Source organism: Battus philenor, unplaced genomic scaffold (genome assembly GCF_028537555.1).
Source record: "Battus philenor isolate CCGP_79_NKW_IND1 unplaced genomic scaffold, ilBatPhil1.0.hap1 SCAF_25, whole genome shotgun sequence".
NCBI lineage: Eukaryota > Metazoa > Arthropoda > Insecta > Lepidoptera > Papilionidae > Battus > Battus philenor.
The window spans coordinates 2,522,163-2,541,525 of NW_027181688.1; the positions used below are offsets into that span (position 1 = coordinate 2,522,163).

The 19,363-nt window shown below is 31.8% G+C and overlaps 1 protein-coding gene across 1 annotated transcript in view; it reads right to left on the reverse strand.

Annotated features, from left to right (window-relative positions):
- Positions 1 to 18,104, reverse strand: part of LOC137924905 (protein amalgam-like) — a 232,715-nt gene extending 214,611 nt beyond the window's left edge. Inside the window, exon 1 of the mRNA XM_068768298.1 lies at positions 18,067 to 18,104. The gene's annotated coding sequence lies outside the window, so the exon portion shown is untranslated. The remainder of the gene's footprint in view (positions 1 to 18,066) is intronic.
- Between the last annotated feature and the right edge of the window lie 1,259 nt (positions 18,105 to 19,363).

Consider the following 19,363-nt stretch of genomic DNA (forward strand, 5'->3'; position numbering starts at 1 on the left):
AGTTTTTTTATTTCTATTTTTTTATATAACCTGCCTGATGATGTAAAAGTTAATTTTAAAAAAAACACTATTCCAATTTTAAAATAATACAAACTTTAATATTAAGTAATAGTGTAAATATAAAATACGATTGAATACAGGCAAAAGCCTTAAAAGAGTGAAAATAGAGTTTCATCGAAATTAAGATATCGGAAACAGGAGGTTCGTGAAATAAATTATACGCTGGCCTATTGTACAGTTACAACGAATACGTTTGAACAAGGAGGGACTATACCCGTGTAGGTGTATAGTGTAGTGAATTAGGTGTAGTGAAGTGAAGTATAGATACGCAGGCCTATTCTGACCCTCGTCTACACGCCGGCGCCGATTTCTTTAATACTAGTATAATACGTGTGTGGCGCAAAAGTAATGTCGTATCGTTGAAGCCCAATATTATAGAAATTAGAATCAATATATGTGACATTTTTTACTACGAATATCACAAACGCGCGCTTATCGGAGATGTATCTTGTGTTTTATAAACAGACATTAATAACTTTTTTTTTTAATAATACTCATTCGTATCTAGGGAAAAACTATGTCTTTTTATTGTATTAATTAGTTTTTTTAACTACCTATTACTATTTCTCTTTCTCTACTTTATATTCTGAACAATTTCTTTTATTTTCTTGACTTACTTGTTTTCTTATACACACCATCTTCCTTCCTTCTCTTCCGCTGTTGATACTACAGTAATTTATTTCTTTATATCACAGTACAGTTATATATAGATAAAAATCTCTTAAGATTCCCAACATGAATTTTTTAAATATCGAACATGAATTATATGAACGCATTCACAGCACTAAGTTGCGTTCACGTATTATTTCAATTCGGCACACAATCGCTCACCTTCGATGTTCAAAATCGATACGTTATCACGTTTACGTCAGTCTCACTGGCCGAATGCAATCCGATAACAGAGAATTGCATTACTGTTTGAATATTATGTACGTAAAATTAAAAGTAAGTTCTACCTGCCGTGTATTCCAAATAATATACCGCTCCCAGCTTAGACACCTTAGGTAACCCTCGATTTTGGTAACTGTTAATATGCTAAGATAGCACTTTCAATGTTTAACAAACATAAGCACGTGTAATATCTAAGAAGGCTATCACAGGAAAAAAATAAGAAAAAATGATTAATAACGCCCTTGCGTGTTATAAATACAGTATCCGTTTTTAAAATTAGAATTATTTGTTGTTCATTTGAAACTTAAATTACATTCTTCACTAATTATGCTATATAAAAAGAATAAGGTCAATTCGTGTCATTGAATAAATAAATACTTAAAAAAGTATAAGCAAAAATTGTAAATAAAATAGTAAATATGCAGCGAAATAATAAACGATGTAATTACGAATGTAGATGAGAAAAGAAAGGCGACTTGTGAAAGAAGATTAGAGTAAAAGAGAAGAAGAATTTGTAAGTAAAGATAGGAGAAACTATAAAAAACATGCTTTATAATACAAAACACACTTCTTTAAGTTTAATCGTATAAAACTCTTGTAAATATAACTAGAAAGGAAATATAATTTTCAAATAAATAATCAATAAATACTTTAATGGTATAAAGAATAAATGTGTGGTTGTCTTTTTAAACCCATAGACTTCTACTGCAATAGATAGGCTCCCATATCTGTGGAAGGATATATCAAAATCGCCATTTGCAGGCGAGTTAGCGATCGCTGACTATTCTCTTGGAAACTCATTTATAAGCTGTGGCAATTATTTATAACAAAGTGGGATTTATATAAAATTGTTTCGAATATAGAACCTGTGTTCAACATTGTTTGTTTTATATATATATATATAATTAGTATATAAAAATCGTCACAACTGGCTGGCAGGTTGGCGACCACAGTGCCATAATAAATGAAAAAAAAATAAACGTCAAATGCGTCGCCTGACATATTGTACTAATTGGTTTCTTCTCGACTGTCTGAGAAAGGTGTTTAAATCGATATCAGCGACCGTCATGTCATCGGAAAGCAATGATAAAATGGAAAATGGTAGCAACTTAAATTTACTTTATATTAAATATTCAACCATATTGCTTCCGTAATACGATAGACATAAAATAAATGATCCAAAGAAATATAAAAGTGCCAATAAGATACATACTCGACTCGATTGTACGTTTCGGGAATGTCGTGTTTTTTTTTTTAAATCGGAAAGAAAGTCAAAAGTACTCAGGCCTCATTCACTGACCGAATGGAATTAACATAACCTGCTTCTCCATCCTAACGTGTATCCGAATGAAAAGTGTTTAAGGGAAATATAACTCTAACACCAAAGTAATTAAGTTTAAATTCGTCTATCACCGCGATGTCACGGATTGTAAAAGAAGTGGACCCAAACAAACAAGTTCCGAAATCATAATTTTTTTTTCGTCAATTGACCGGTAGTGATCAATCGCTTTTAAATAAGATTCCGTCACGATCGACTTTTAAGAATCGATTGTAAATCGATATTGAACCAGAGTGAAGACTTTCAATCGATTTTGTGATTCGTTTCGGCGTGGGAAATATCACTGTCGGCGTTTACTTTTTTGCGGAAAAGTGAAAAGAAACACCATAAAATTGTCTTTGGAAACGCAATCTTGTCAAATCACATTTTACATTACATAATTTCATCAAAGTCAATTCAGACACTGCAATGCAAGCCCAGTGGTAGAGGACTGGGATTTGCGATCCTGAGTCGTGATCACTGCTCACAAGCAAGTTTCCAGAGGATGATCCACAACGCGATCGCCAACCCGCCTTCCAAACGTGGCGATTATGGTATATCCCCCCACAAATATCTTTGGTCCACCTCTTACAGTGACCATTGATGAGCTGAAACAATGTCCACAGCTGGGCATATATCGTCCCTGATTTCCAATAGGAATGCTTGGAAGCGGTCTTTCTTCGGTCCATAACAAGGTCTGTGATCACAAAGATATGTGGCCGGACATCATATATTGTGCTTGTACCGAAAGTGGTCTCCACTTTCCATTTTTATATTTCCATAATTAATAATATTGAAAAAGGAGTTATATATCAATATACATATTACCTAATTAGAAATAAATACATACTTAAAAAGGGAGGTATAATATACATATAAAATACACAATTATAATACAATAAGTCATAATAATTACTCTAATTTTTTTGCCAATTTGAAACGTTATTTTGGAACGTATTATTGTAAATAATTATTGATATTTTTATATTACACGTAATTATAAATGAAATATAAATTCAAATGAAATGATATACTTAAAAAAAACATGTGCGAAATTATATAACAATGCATTGTAAAAAGGCAATTGCGTTTTGTTAATGCATTGTGATCAATGGAATACAAAAAAAAGTTTAAAGGTCATGACATTTGCCAAAATGAGATGTTTTAAATACGATAAGCGCATTTCGACACTATCCATAAAAGACTCCATGATAAAACAAGTCGCGTTCAAAAACCTTGCAACTGTCGACAGTTTACCAAAAACAGCAGCCGAAAATAATTATGACGAAGCACCCGCCCAAATTTAAACTTGCATTCCAAGATTGACACACGCATTTTTAATCAAACGATTAAAATGGCCGACGCGCCGAAATTACTTTTTTTTTCTCGCTGGCCAGCTCCGTAATTATAATTTCCCGCCATTTTGGATCGTTTACTTTTTACAGTGTCGAACAATCGAGATTTTTTAAACTAACTTTACATTAAATGTCATTGAAACTTTCGGAAGGATTTTATCATTTTTTTTTACTCCAAAAACCGCATTCACTGGAATTGTAGAATTGTCATTAATGGAATACGTATATATAAATTATTATTAGAAGCTATTTTAAAACAGATGTAGTTATTTCTTTGCTAAAACGAAACTGTCAAGAAGATATTTCGTCAATATAAAACGTCTAATATACTTGTCTTATAACGAAAACGAAATCCTGGATATCTCATCATCATTACTCAAAAGGTGCATACATGATATTGTTAAGTTCATCAGAAGACGCGGGATATATGCCTCTTCAAACTAGTCTTATTGGAAATCCAGGATTGACTCCTATGTTCAGCTGTCAATAACCTTCTAAGGCAACTATGGTGTTCATACAGTAACGTTTTTAGTAAAGATTTAGTAACAATAATAATGTATATAATATTAATATTAATAAACGTATAAATTACATTCTATATAAACAATAAATCCTCAAATATCCGAAAAGGGATTAATCAAATCAGTTACCACAGAATATATTAGGGCATCTGTCACTAGCTGTCAAACATCAGATGTCAATCTAAATTAAAAATGTTACTGTTAGGTTGCGTTCAAATACAATACATGATGTAAACTGTTTCAGTTCATGAAATATTAAATTAATTTATGTAAATATTATTTATTGTTAAAAAAATAAAACGATAAAAACGTAATCACCGTAGAATAAATTTTAATAATTTATTTAATCCAACACTACGACAGGTCAATAACGGTATGACATCGATCATTTAAATTTCATAATGACATGATATCACAGCTAAAACTATGCACTTAAAATGTATGAAGCAATATATTTAAATTTAATCTTAATATTAACTTCGGAACATTATAATTGAATTTTATAATCACTCTTAAAAGATCTTTTACATAAAATACAAGATCAGCAGATAGCAAAGAGGCTACACTTGGAGCTTAACTTCAAGATCCAATCAGAGTTGAGGAAAGATCTGTAAAAGAAATGTGACCAGTGTATCTGAAAGAATTGCTCGTATGAATTTGCAGTGGGAAGGAGCACGTTGCTCTTGCAACTTGTGTTTCTCCAGATGAATCGACGATATATTAAATGTCGCTGGAAGTCGAAAGCGGGCAGTAGAAATAGCAAGAGATACTTTGCAGAGGGCGTTACCGTCTATCATCTATGGTGATGATGAAACATTAACAAGTTCACCGGGCTTGAGGTGGCCGAAGAGCAAGAGTATGAGAAACTAGCTTAAAAGGCTCAAGATAACCCAGAGAGAAATGGAGAGAGCTATCCTCGGAGTTTCGATGATGATGAACTAAGATCAATGACGTTGCTCGAAGAATTGCTCGTTTAAAGTGGTAGTGGGCGACACACATCGCTCGTGCACCATATGGTGATTGGGACCAAAAAGTTCTGGAGTAGCGATGACGAGGGTAAACGTGGGTAAGTCCGATGACATGGTCAAGGTCACTAGGAGTTGCTGAATATGGGCAGCGCTAGACCGGACATCATCACGATCTTTAGAAATAGCAAGGGATACTTTGCAGGGGGCGTCTACCGTCTATCATCTATGGTGATGATGAAACATTTACAAGTTCACCGAGGTTGAGGTGGCCGAAGACCAAGAGTATGAGAAACTAGCTTAAAAGGCTCAAGATAACCCAGAGAGAAATGGAGAGAGCTATCCTCGGAGTTTCGATGATGATGAACCAAGATCACTGACGTAGTTCTAAGAATCTCGTTTAAAGTGGCAGTGGGCGACACACATTGCTGGTGCACCATGTGGTGATTGGGACCAAAAAGTTCTGGAGTAGCGATGACGAAGGTAGAAGTAGGTAAGGAGTCTCTGAACACGCTGACATAGTTGCAGACATCGGATGAGACCTTTACCTTCCAGTAAACGTTTAGCTGACATGACAATTATGGTGAACGTAATTTCACAGACGATTTATTCTTATTCCAATAACGGAATTATGTAAGACATATCAGCGGAATGTTCACGTCTGAGCGAAGGCTAAGCATGGGTTATATTCCAAAACCGGTATAAACGTATGCGCATTAATGAATCGGTAAGCCTATTACACGAAGCGCGACAAAAATAGCCGACACTAGGGTTGCTACCTCGCTAAATTTTACCGGTTTTTTTTGTACTATTTTATTGATGTTTTATATATAAACTTAGTAGTAACAATGTGACGTATTATAAAGGTAACTTTTATGCAAATTTATTATTATTAAACTTTGATATTTTGAAATAATCTATTGGGCTAATGACATCCTATATTCTTTATATACGTAGCTATTCCATATATAACTGTCATTTTATATTGGTAAAAATTTCTTTACTGTAATGCGTAAAATACACAAGGAATAAATAGTATGATGATGAGAGTAGTATGTGCACCTATAAGATCCATATGACGCTATTAATGTCATTGAAAAAAGCTGGATACAGTCCCGCTAAAATTTAATGCAAATGTTAAAACTTTTGACATCCAATACGTAGTGAATAAGAGCTGCTTTTTTTTAAAGTAATGTAGCAAAAAGGCTTTGTTTTTACTGTTAATGTTACTATAGAGTGTATATTTAAATAACAGTTATGTGTTAATTTCGTATGCGTATATTTTATTAATTAAAAATTTCGAAATAAGACTACAGTGTTCTATTTTTAAAACATTTTTTTTATTCTGCGACTACGTGGTAAAAACTATATATTCGTGTAATTTTTTTCTATTATAATATTGGATATGAATTCATTACAAAAGGCGCATTATATAATAGATGTTTTTAGTAAAAAAAAGAAGGAGATACGATAGAAGAAGAAGAAAGAGAAAAGAAAATAAATCAGAAACTCCGGCAGACTGGACCATGAAACGGTCTTTGGAGGGGAGTAATGAAGGTTCCTATATATCCTCTGAATATATTACTACTACGCAATTACATAAAACGTCAATGCGAGATGGGAAACTAAATACCATACCCGGCGATAAATATTGAACATCGATCTTTGGAAAGAGACAATCGGCTAATTTCGGCTTCGTAGAGCACTATGCTTTCGCACGAAATACAAACAGTTCGGTATCTATTAAGAGCTGTTACAACAAGTATAATTTGCGTTTTTTGATTATAGTTTGTAGTTTTTTTATTCTTTGTAAAAAATACACCAATTTTTCTATAAGTACTGTAATAAACAATGGTCGAATTTGTTGCAAGAGCACTTCTCACCAACAATCTTCGCTTATTCATAACTTAAAAGATGCTTGTTATATCAAGCAACCCTATGCTTGAAGTCTGCTCACCTAAGTCATTACAGATAATGCATATTAACTATTGCCCCAAGTCGCTAAATATTGCAAGATAAGAAGAACCGGTCCGCAATGGTAAAATGTTGCTTTTAGGTAGACGTGAGAAATGTCGTGTTCTTATATTTCAATCCACATACAACACCCGGCGATAAATATTGCACATCGACCTTTGGAAAGGGACAACCGGCTAATTTCGGATTCGTAGAGCATTATCTCTGTCCCACACAACCTATATGACGTTTTGTCAGTCGTTGTTGATTTTACACACAGATAAAAAAATATCAATTATTATATAAACTACGTGTCAACATAAATTTAAAAAAAAACGTTAGAAAATTTCATTTTAAAAAATTCGTATTTATTAAATATACAAATTTGCACTCATTATTTAATATATTTTTAAATTTAATTCCTGTATAATCAATTTATCTAAATAATACGTTTCTTATTAATAATTAAATGCCTTGATAGACTTCGTATATTTATAAATTATATGTCGCAGTCCAATTAAATAAACACTGCAAAAAAAAGTACTTATAAAAGATGAAAGCAGTAATAACCTTGCGGTGGAAAACTAAGATTTGTGATCGCAGATCGCGGATTCATTCCCCGGGATACAATTTTATATAATTCACACCTTGTGCATTAATTATATAGGATTGCCTTTACTCAAACAAGTTCCCAGAGGATGGGCAGCAACGTCCACTAAGTACCATAATACCACACTGCCAACCCGCCTTCCAAGCGTGGCGATTATTATATATCCCCTATAGATATCTTTAAGAAAATCTTATGCCTTGCAGTGGGCATCTATCAGCAGATAATTTATAGTTTACAGCAATATTTAATATTTATCTTACATAAATATTTTTGTAATAAACACTCGCATGGAATGCTGTATCAATTCCTTATAGTAACAAAAGCCTGTTAGCTAGATCTCGTGCTGCAATAACAACTCACGAAGGCTTGTTAACCTTTAACGGTGCATAAAAACATTGTTATTAATATATATACTGTTGGATCTGTTATCGGGTTCCGTACTTATATATGAACAAAAATATTTATTTATGTTTTCCGTATATACATGCCCCATTATATATTCACATTTAGATATTAAATATAATTTACACCTATTATTTTTTTATATAGTTGTAATAGAATAGGCGTTTGTCTTCCATCTCAACTGATGGAAAGTGTAGATGAAGACGAAGTTGTTATACGCCCATCCAAAAGAATGTTCACTCTACTCTTAAAGGCTCCAGAGTTCTACTCATCAGGAAAAATAGACCCCGTCAGGTCGTTCCAAATCTTGACGACTCTCACCAAAAATGAACTGTCAAACCGTTTAGTTCAACTTTAGGGTATATCAACAATGTATGGATGAATCTTTTGCCTGCGCCTAGTAGTCCGATAAAGGAATGGAGATGGCTCAATCAGTTCGAAAAGAGCCTTCGAGCACTCTCCAAAGTGCATCCTATAAAAACCGATAAGCTGGCAACTTGACGACAATGTTCAAGGGTATGTAGTCTGCTATTTGAGAGCCTTTCTTTGTTAATTAACCTACGGGCTCTTCCAACAACTGAGTACAAAGCTTCCAGATGATATTTAGCTGCACCGTCCAAGAGGTGACTGCAGTACTCCATGCAGAATCGAACTTGGGCAGTGTAAAGATTAAGCAGTTGTTCGTACATATTCATTATAAGGTAAACATTTATCAATTTAAAGTTTTTATAGATTACTAGCTGATCCCGCAAACGTTGTTTAGCAAAAAAAAATAATTTTAATTTTCAATTAAAAAATAAAGGTTGATCGCAGAGGGGTGAAAATTTAGGGTTGTATGTATTTTTGTATGTTGTATCATAAAAAAATAAAAACAAAAAATTTCGTCAAAAAAAAAATTTAAAGTTGAACAACCCTTATCACTTATGGGTATGAAAAATATATAGTAGCCGATTCTCAGACCTACTAAATACGCATATAAAATTTGGTGAAAATCGGTCAAGCCGTTTCAGAGGAGTTCAAGTTCGAACACCGTGACACGAGAATTTTAAATATTAGATTTTTTGAACGCATCTCTAAAGTAGGAGTCGTTGCAAAACATGTGTTTGTTGTCAATAGATGATGCATGGCGGCTAATGTTATCGTTTATTTCAACAGCGCCTAAGTATTGATAACGCCAACTAACTAGCTGTTTACGTAATGAAACGACGCATGTTTTATATAATATTTATAGCATTTTTAATATCAACGCATAAAATTATCAATTCATAACAACACCATACTGATCTCTGTTCATTTTAAATGACGTTTGTTTTGGCGGGAAACTGTCTTGTCACAGAATCAAAACTGTCACTGTCAAAGTTTCCCGCCATTTTGCATCTGTCATAATTTACATAATTATATAGTGATTTTCGATTTATAATGTTTTTCAATTAATTCTAGGGATGTTTATATGAATAGAATGCACGCATTTCGTAATTTATTTTTTACAATATCACTGTTATGTTATATAAACAGGGATTTATTTAATTTATCGTAGATTGTTTGACCATGGCTGAGTATGTCTACGTAGGCAAGCCTTTAAAAAAAAATCTTGTCAATTTAGTTCTTATAGATGAACAAGTAACAATAAATTGGTTAAAGAAATTAACATTTAAATAAAAATCTTTAGCATTGAAATGTATCAAATGTAATATAATTTTTCCTATTAAAATCCTAGACAAATGTAATATTATATTATATTTGACATTGCCACACCGAAAATTAATAGAACGGAACTTAAAAAATCAGACAGCTGACAACATCGTGGGATAAAGATTGCCAACCTTGAAATTTAATACAATGAAGCACTTGGCAATCGTCAGGGGAGCAAAACAATGATCTATTATGCAATATGATAAAAAAAATTTAAAGGTGTGAAAGCACCAGAAGGGTGACGCCCTTGAAATTAGAAGGGTGAACACGTCTGTGTGATCATTCAAATTATATTATACTATAGAGTCCGTAAATCAAGGGGTGATTATGCGTGATAATAAGACAGCGGCCAATTAGGTCTATATATAACCAAAACTATTTTTTTATACGAATAAAAGACTAGGGTGTTCACATGGTTTACGATATTATCTGTAGTAACAAAGCATTGCCACCCTTTTCTTAAGATACAAAATGGCACATTCAATTGTGTGCGTAATTTCTATTATTTATTATCAATGAATTACGTACATTGCAACAGGAATTTACAAAAATGTTCTCTTAGCAATATTTAAGTTTCGAAGGATTGTTATTCTAGAATTTTGGTGTCAATTCAAAATATTGCTGCGATATCGATGATAAATAATAAAAAGATTTTTTTTTTAAATTCAAAAAAAGAATATCTACGTTCGTCAGACTCTAACAACATTTAAACCAATAGCTATTATCGGAATATAGAAGCAAATTGAAAAATATGTTACGATCGCAAAATCAAACAGAAAATAATCTTATTTGCTATAACAGATAACGTTGACCTTGTTCTTAGATCATATTAGACAGCTATTTAGGCTTTAAATCGCTGGAAATATAAAATAATCGATACATTATATTGATTTATATTTTAAGGAGAATTATACAATAAAGAATAAAGAAAGTCTAGGTCAGTCGAAAAATTTGTCAGTTAATATAGTGGAGGCCACATAGTGAGCAGAAAAAAATGCCGCTGGTGCCTAAAGGTTCTGGAGGCTCTTACAGGCCGTTTTCAACAAGTTTTTATTTCTAATCAACAATATATTCATCTTTGTTATCAACAACCTTTTGCCATTTAGTATACAAAACCAATGCCGGAGCGATAAAAATCAATCGATTTTTACGTTAATATATGTCTACAGAAACGACATTACGTTCCGATCGCCCTAATATTATATATGTAATGAAATTTAATATACCAATTATTTCAAAAACAATGTGTGTTTGTTTGAATATGTAACACATTTATTTCCTCTTACGATAGTTGCAATTAACAATATTACGTAATTCAAAGCCAAGGTTGAAAGTATTACACATGCAAACAAGCGTGCCTCATAACGCATTAACAAATTGAAAATATGCAATAGATTAACATAAATGGCGCGAACAATGCAATTTCGCGCGGCATTCGTAACTTTTTAAATTATTATTACAGTCAAAGGTGAAAACATCGTAATGAATTTTAAATGCATATCTACTAAATGAATATTTATTTAATTAATTAATTTATGTCGTAGGCCGTTTTAAAAAAAATACATAAGAGAAGGATCGGAAAAAAAAATGTTTTTTTTTTATAAACACAGATATAGCGTATTTAGATATGTAAATATTTGATATGTTGTATTAAATTACATGTATTATTGCTAAAATATATATATATGACAGGTCTTATGCTGGCAGTGACTTCTAGCGACTTCCAACTACTTCCAGCTACTTCCAGCGACTTCCAGTGACCTAAACTATGTCGTGAGTCTACCGGCTCCTGGTCATCATTTGAAAACCTTGCGGCCTTAACGGCCACTGGTTGCACAAGTGGATTTCCCTGCCCTCTGTCACTTTTGACAAACAATTCTTCAAGCTAAATCGGGAATTTCGATTCTTGCAAATATCGGATTCTGTCTCTTATCGAATATAGAACTCTTCGGATAACCTTGAGCCATCTCATAAGGCCATGTGTCGACGTTATGTCCGGAAAATTTTTCATGCCAATATTTTTTTTAATTTTTATAGGGTTGTCGATTTATTTTTTCAACAATTAAAATATATTAATTTTACTGTATTTTCATTGTCGTTTCAGACCATATACGTCTACTGCATGGCATAGGCCTCCCCCAAAGGTTTCTATACGGAGATATACCATAACCACCATCCTCTGGAAACATGTTTATGAGCAATGACAATCCTATATAATTAATGCACATAGTGTGAATTATATAATCTGTGTTCCGTGCATCGAACCTGCAACCTACGATCACAAGTCATAGGCTTCTACCGCAAAGCTACCACAGCTCAAATTATATGTATTTGCTATTTTATACAAATTATACACTTTTATTGAGGTCCACTCCCCAGTTCCGTGAAGTGTGAATTATATACGATTGTATCTCAGTGCATTCCATATTACTGTTCAAATAGATCAGCTATACAAAGTAAAATTAACCTACTATTTTAATAATAAAATGTAATTACATCAGGTCTATTTAACATATAACTATTGGTGACGAGTTGCGTGCAGCGGAATGACATCCTGACATTTGACCCTAGACGAACGATTGTCCTGGCAGTTGGACGATCTATTTACGTCAATTACCGCAACGAACGTAGATGACATTGACAGTTTAATTTTTTTTTTAAATATGACTTTTATTTTCGACCAGAAATAAAAATAAATCATCTTAATATAATAAATATATGCGCATATATTAATTTAAAAGTATTTTTCCATACGTTCAATTCCTTTCAAGGACGTCGAGCGTATCCGAACGTTTAAAATGATAATATAATATCTATGAATAATTTTAAATTATCATTAATCTAATCGTAGCGTTATCTGTATATTTGAAATAAATTGTCACTAGGTTTCTAAACGCAAAATGTTTCAAAAATAGAATCACCTTTTTAAAAAATTAGCACGGTTTTTTTTTTTGTTTAACATATTTTATTGCGACGTTTCTTTTACAAAACTATTTGAAACTCATATATAAAAATGGATACCTAATTCCCACCATAACATTTTTACCGATTTGAATCATTTCAAAAAAAAAAAGTTTTCTAAAATCTGGTTTACGTTTTTTTGGAAAAAAAATTGAAAATTGCAAATAAACTTAACACGACTTCATAAAATATTTTAAAGCTTGCTACAACATTTAATTCCACGCATTAACATCAGTATAGTATTCTTGAATAGAATAACATACTTTTGCAATAATATGTTTTAAATTTCACCAGTGACAGATCTGAAATTATATGTGAAATTTTATTGTACATACGTATATATTATGCCATAAATGATTTTTTAAATTTCTGAGAACAAAAGCTAGGATTACACTGCTTATTTTTATTCCTTGTATTAATAACAGCTACCTCTGTTTTTTAAATAATTTTTGATGATTTTTTATTATAGTTATATGTATACTAGCTTTATTAAAGACTTCTCGCTAAGAATCTTGATCTTCTATGCAATAAATGACCCGCGCTGCTCTTTTGGGTTAGACATTTTGTCTTCATATATGCAAGTTGCCCCTGTGTAATATGCTATATAACAATAGCTATATAAAAGTTGTATCAAGCTTTTTTTTGTATTTATATTGCTAACGCTATGTATAATGCTATTTTACTTAAATTGAATAACATTATAATATACATTTAATAGTTAGAACGAGAGTAGATGTTATTTTAAACTTTTTTATCTGTGACAGAGCTATTACCGCTATTTATTAAAAAAAAATCAAAATAACATTGTTCGAATTTGACGATAGCGTAGTTGTTATTCAACACGTAACACGTGACTCTCAGCTAGCAACTGCATAGTTTAAGTGCCAGTAACTAGAAATAACTGAACTAAAATTCCTAAATAATGAACTGTAGTGTTTGGAATTTCAAATTTATTTCGACACACAGTGAAATTGTACCTTAAACTTGTATGGTGATAAAAAAAGAAATGTTTTAAAAATGTCACTTTATTTTGACATAAGTTTTTAAACATTGTTATTGGTGTATTTAATATTGCGTCTTCTTATATCCTGTTTACAATTAGAGGAGAAATTGATTATATATTCATTTTACAAAAAAAAAACTGTGCGTAGTATTTCTAACTTTAAATTTAGAGAAATAATTAAAAACAATTGATATTTTGACGGTTGCTATAAATGCATATTTAATAACATATATGCCCTAAAATATAAAATAGTGACGCACACGTGATAAATGCAAGAAATATATGTAAACTCATATCGACTGAATTACGTCCAATAATTAAGAAAGAAATCTTTAACGGTTATACATATATGTTGAAGTTAAAAGTATATTATTAATTGAATCTTATTATAGCATTCAAGTTTTTATTCGATCGCCATGTATATATATAAATATATACAAATATCATTTTAAAAGAGCAACTGTTTAGATTACTGCATTTAATTTTTTAATTATTTTCGATTCAAAAGTCAATGTAAATATCTACTTCAATAAAGATATTTTGAATTTGAATTTTACAATTCTAGAGACAGTGGATAGTCTGTACATAGAATTTTTTTTTATATATACACACATATGTACATAACTGTTGAGTTTCTGGGTGGCGTGTGCATTTCGAGCTAGTGGCTTTCTAAGGAATCTACTACACTGACCATTTTATAATTTTAAAAGATGAAAGATATTACATTATATTTCATATAATGTACAATTAAAACCTAATACACAAGAAATATAGTTTCTATGCTACAACACTGTCATTATGCCGTCAGTCTATTCCACAGATAAAAAACGAATCTCGTAATCATCGCACAGATAATGCAGAAAATTGCGAACCGAGCGTCACCTTGGTCTTAATGACAGCGCGTTATCTTCGCATGTGTAACCAGTGATTAAGGCGATAATAAATATATTACACGATATACAATAGCCGATATATCTCACTGTAAATATTACAATAAATAAACTTTTTATATCATATTTACTTATAAGGCAATGGTCTGTTAACTTTTGTGAATTTTACGTCTTGATGTAACTTGGTAAATATTTTTTTTTTGGTCAATACGCCACGGGAGCACGAGGGCAGGATGCAGAGAACACTTAGACCAGAAATCTCTTTAAAGGTAGAGAATCTCGAAGGCTCCCTGGACTGTCTGGGCTCATGTCGAAGATACAATAATTTCATCCGATTGGGATGTCGACAAGCTCTTTGGTGAACGCTCCATGCAGTCACTAGGCACAAGATTCTTACTAGGGTACCTCGGCTTCGACTGTCTAGGGTCAACACTCGCTTAGGGCGCCCGAGAGTGCCAAAACCTCGGCTACTTAGGAAATGAACGCCACTAGCCTAAAGAAAAAAAATGTTTCATAAACAGATTTCTTCATCAGCCAATATGATATAATGATGTAACTGCCTATCTTTATATTCTCGTGGGTTGATTCGTAACAAATTTATTTATTTATATGAAAGAGATAGCAGGAGATAGTATATTTAATAAATAGTATAGTTAAAATTCCATTCACAAGCATGTGTGCAATGGTAGCAGAATGATAGGGCACTGATACTTGCGATCGTTGGTCGCGGATTCAATTCCCAAACAGTCTTATATATAAATCACGTTTCGAACATTAATTATATGTGATTGCGGCTGCACACAAATAAGTTTCCAGAGGATAGACAGCAGTATCCTCTGGATACTATAATACCATATTTGGTTCGCTAACCCGCTCGCCAATTTTGGCGATTGTGGTATATCTCCATATCTTTGAAGGAGATCTATGCCTATCAGCTCACAAATGCCCACTGCAGGGAGTGGGCATGTGTGAGCTGATGCGACAAGCCTTCACTTATAGCATCATATGAGGTTACAAATATTCCAAATTTAAAAACGTTGCCCAAAAAAAATGTAGGTTTAAACACTGTTCAATACATGACCTGTATATAGATGTTTATAATAGAAGTATTTAACAACATAACTATGCTATTTTATGTAAAACATAGCAAAATAAAAATTACTTTCTTAAAATTAAAATTAAATCTCTATAGGTCAAGTTTAATGTAACCCCAATGGTAGAGTATTTAAAATCATGTTCGTTCGAGTTCCATGTTTATTCTATTTTCAAAATATATTTCAATTCAAAATTACCAACCAATCTATATTATCAACATAAATGACAAAATTACAAGGCGTTCACCTCTTTTTAGACACGTATTTCCTATAAGGATACGCTACAGATAAGACTAAAAGTATAATAAACGAAATAGCATGCTATATGCTAATAACTTTTAGGAAATTTCTGCTTCGAAGTCATGAAAGTCTTTACATAGTTGATATTGACTTGTATAATGTCATACGAAGTGTGGGTTTATTTATTAGGGGAACCGGAAAGTAATGTCGTTTCTGTCGACATATTTTACAGAAAAACCGATTAATTTGTTACCGCTTCAGCATTGATTTTGTATCCTAGACAGCCAAAGGTTTTTGATAACGAAGGTGAATATTGTTGATCAGAAATAAAAACTTGCTAAAAATGTAGTCGTGTGAATTTAACTTAAGAAAGCGACATTACTTTTTGGTCCCCCTAATAGACCCGCAAATAAATTATAAAAAATTGAAATTTCCAATTCAAATCGTGTTATTAGTAGCGTGTAAAAGAATGACGTCATGGAATTTAGAGACGTCGCGTTCAGTTTTGCGTTCGGGAACGTTCAATATTAAAGCGAGAAAAGTAAGTAGTAATTTTATTAACTATAGCTCATTTTCACTGTAAACAGTATGCCCTATATTGAATCGTAATATATTGTTTTCTGAAGTTTGAACATTTCACACGTAATGTGAACTCAATGGAATCTTTAGTGGTGTAAGATAGCGATATTCCATTAAAACTTGCACTAAAAGTTTAATAAGTGATTTCTCTTACTCCGCTAAATAGAGCTACATGACGTCACATAGAGAGAGAAGCGGGACCATCAGAATCTACCGGGACATGACCACGACTACTCTATCTCCATCTTTATTTAATTCCAAATTACTTACTCTACCAGCTAAATCGCAAAGAGATGTAGATACTAGTAACAGAATTGTAAATGTTAACAATACATTAACTATGTATCGTTATATTAGTATATATAAAAACTTTTTAAAGGACTTTTTAAATGTATATACTCTAATTTATTAATTTTTAAAAAAAATAATATATAAATAAATATATGTAGCGCTATCTTTACTGCTCTCTACTTCTGTATATTTAAAGAGTAACAAGAGATGTTACTAATACTGCAACTAAAGTCAATTTGAATTAAGAACTATCTGATAACGATTATTTTGACCAAAATTAAATTATGTTCTTAAAAAAAAAACATTTTTTTTTATTACTGAAATATCAAATGCCTTTCCTTCAATCACTCTTATGAAGCGTCCGCCAAAGCAGAGCTTAATCGCCTTTTAATCCCATGGAATAAATAATATAACGATCCGTGGTGAGGAAGTTGAGGAACTTTCGAATTTGCTTAATGTAAATATATCTAAACTAAGCACTTTATATGCTCAACGAATAAGCTATATATTTGCTCAACAAAATTATTAATTAAAATCGTATAAGTAAGCATGTTCGAAATTCAAAAATGGATGTAGAATTGAGTATTCGAGGCAATCGGGAGAGCACGCTTAGTCACTGTGAATAGGTATAAATTAGATACCACCAGCAGCTCATATATAAAACTGGGTAAAATTGTAAATGCCAACAGGTAAACAGTATTTATTAATGTAGAAAAATGAGAGCAATCCTATCTATTTATGTATAGAAGACATCTTTAAAAATCGAATAAATAGATAAAGACTCTTGAATATTTATCATGCAATAAGATAACCAGCACCGCTGCATCTTGTCTAAAATAAATTCCTTACCGCACCGTTGCTATTTTAGTTTTAGCAACAAACGCGCTCAGACACAAAACAAAAAGATAGGCATCGCGTATAAACATATAAATAGATATTCAACTACACAAAATGCACTTGCGTATAATATATAAAATAAATATTATGTCCTTTTCACTTTTCACTAACACAAAAATAATATCTAAATACACTTTTTTAGAAAAATATATATATAAATAAACACAACACGTGACTTTAATTTCTTTAAAAGAGCGCGAAATAAAATTTAAAATTCGAATATGAATTTTTTTTTATCACCGGCCATAACTCATGATTTTTCGGAAAATTAAAAAAAAAATGCGGAATAACTGAACGAATGGAAATTAATTAAAAAAAAAGTAAAAATAGTTTTCGAAACCTACCGAGAGGTCGTTAGACGCGACTTGACTGCCGCGTTCGGAAACTCTTACTGAGGCGACTTTTAGCTTTCAGAACCGAACGCTCCATCTCTAGCTCACGTGCACGCTCTGCCTATGTGTGAGTACGCTTATAGTGAGGTGCGTAATATCGATAGACGTTCATATCGAAATATTATCAACAAGATATGTTTTATTATTTTTCCACTGTTTTTGATAACAGCTTGACCTAGTGTATTCACACTATTAAAATTAAATCTGTAATCAAACTATAAACTATAAAAACGTATGTTATTATAAGTTTTCTTCCTGCTTATTCATCACAACTACAACACCTTGCAAAAAGGAGTAGAGTCAAAAAAATTGTTTAAAATAAGTTGACAAAAATAGTTATTTAATCTTTTTTGTAATTAGAATCATATGTAGTGTTGTAATTTGAGTATATATAATACGTATTTGCTTAACTTTAAATTCCTTTTAATTGATTATCGCCAGCTCTACTAACTAAATCTATTAAAATTACCCATTATATCTAAACTGATATTTGGCAAATTGGCAATAAATTGTTTAATTGGCCATATAGCGCATAGAACAGATGTCCGCTGGGGACTCATGATTCTGAAGTAGTAATCACTGACCCCCAAAAGCAGCGAAAGAGGTGTATCCGTGTGGTAGACAGGCGACCTTGATAAAGTTGTCAACAGCTAGTTGCAGAGTGCTTCCACTTTATAGTAACTATGACATAGAATACATATAGCAAAGCACTAGTAATGTGTTGAATTTAAATATAAAAAGAAATTGCAATAAACAAAATTTTTCATGTTTAACATTCGCAACATCTAGGAAGGTGTGTAGCGTTAATTATAATAACTCTGTTATTTATAAACGATAAAGTGGCGTGAAAGATATAAGACATCCATCATCTGCACTGAATTATATAAATTTGCAGCACCTGTGTCGACAATTTATCAAAATAAAATTCAAAATATAATTATTCAAATAAGCATTTACACGCGCTTATGAATCGGCGATTATTTTAACATTATAAGCATTATTTGCACTTTTATAACAAATTCAACAATTTTTTTTATCGCGTGTAATATTTACATAATAACATTTAAGTCAATAAACCAATTTCCACACATTTCGATCAACTAACAGCTCTTGCTATAATAACTTTATTGATTAATATACTTTTAATTTTAGATTATAACTAATAAAGGAAGATTGTAATGTATTTTTAGAACTTTATTACTATTACACATTGTACATACACCTGTACCCCTAAAAGTTTTGTCAAGAA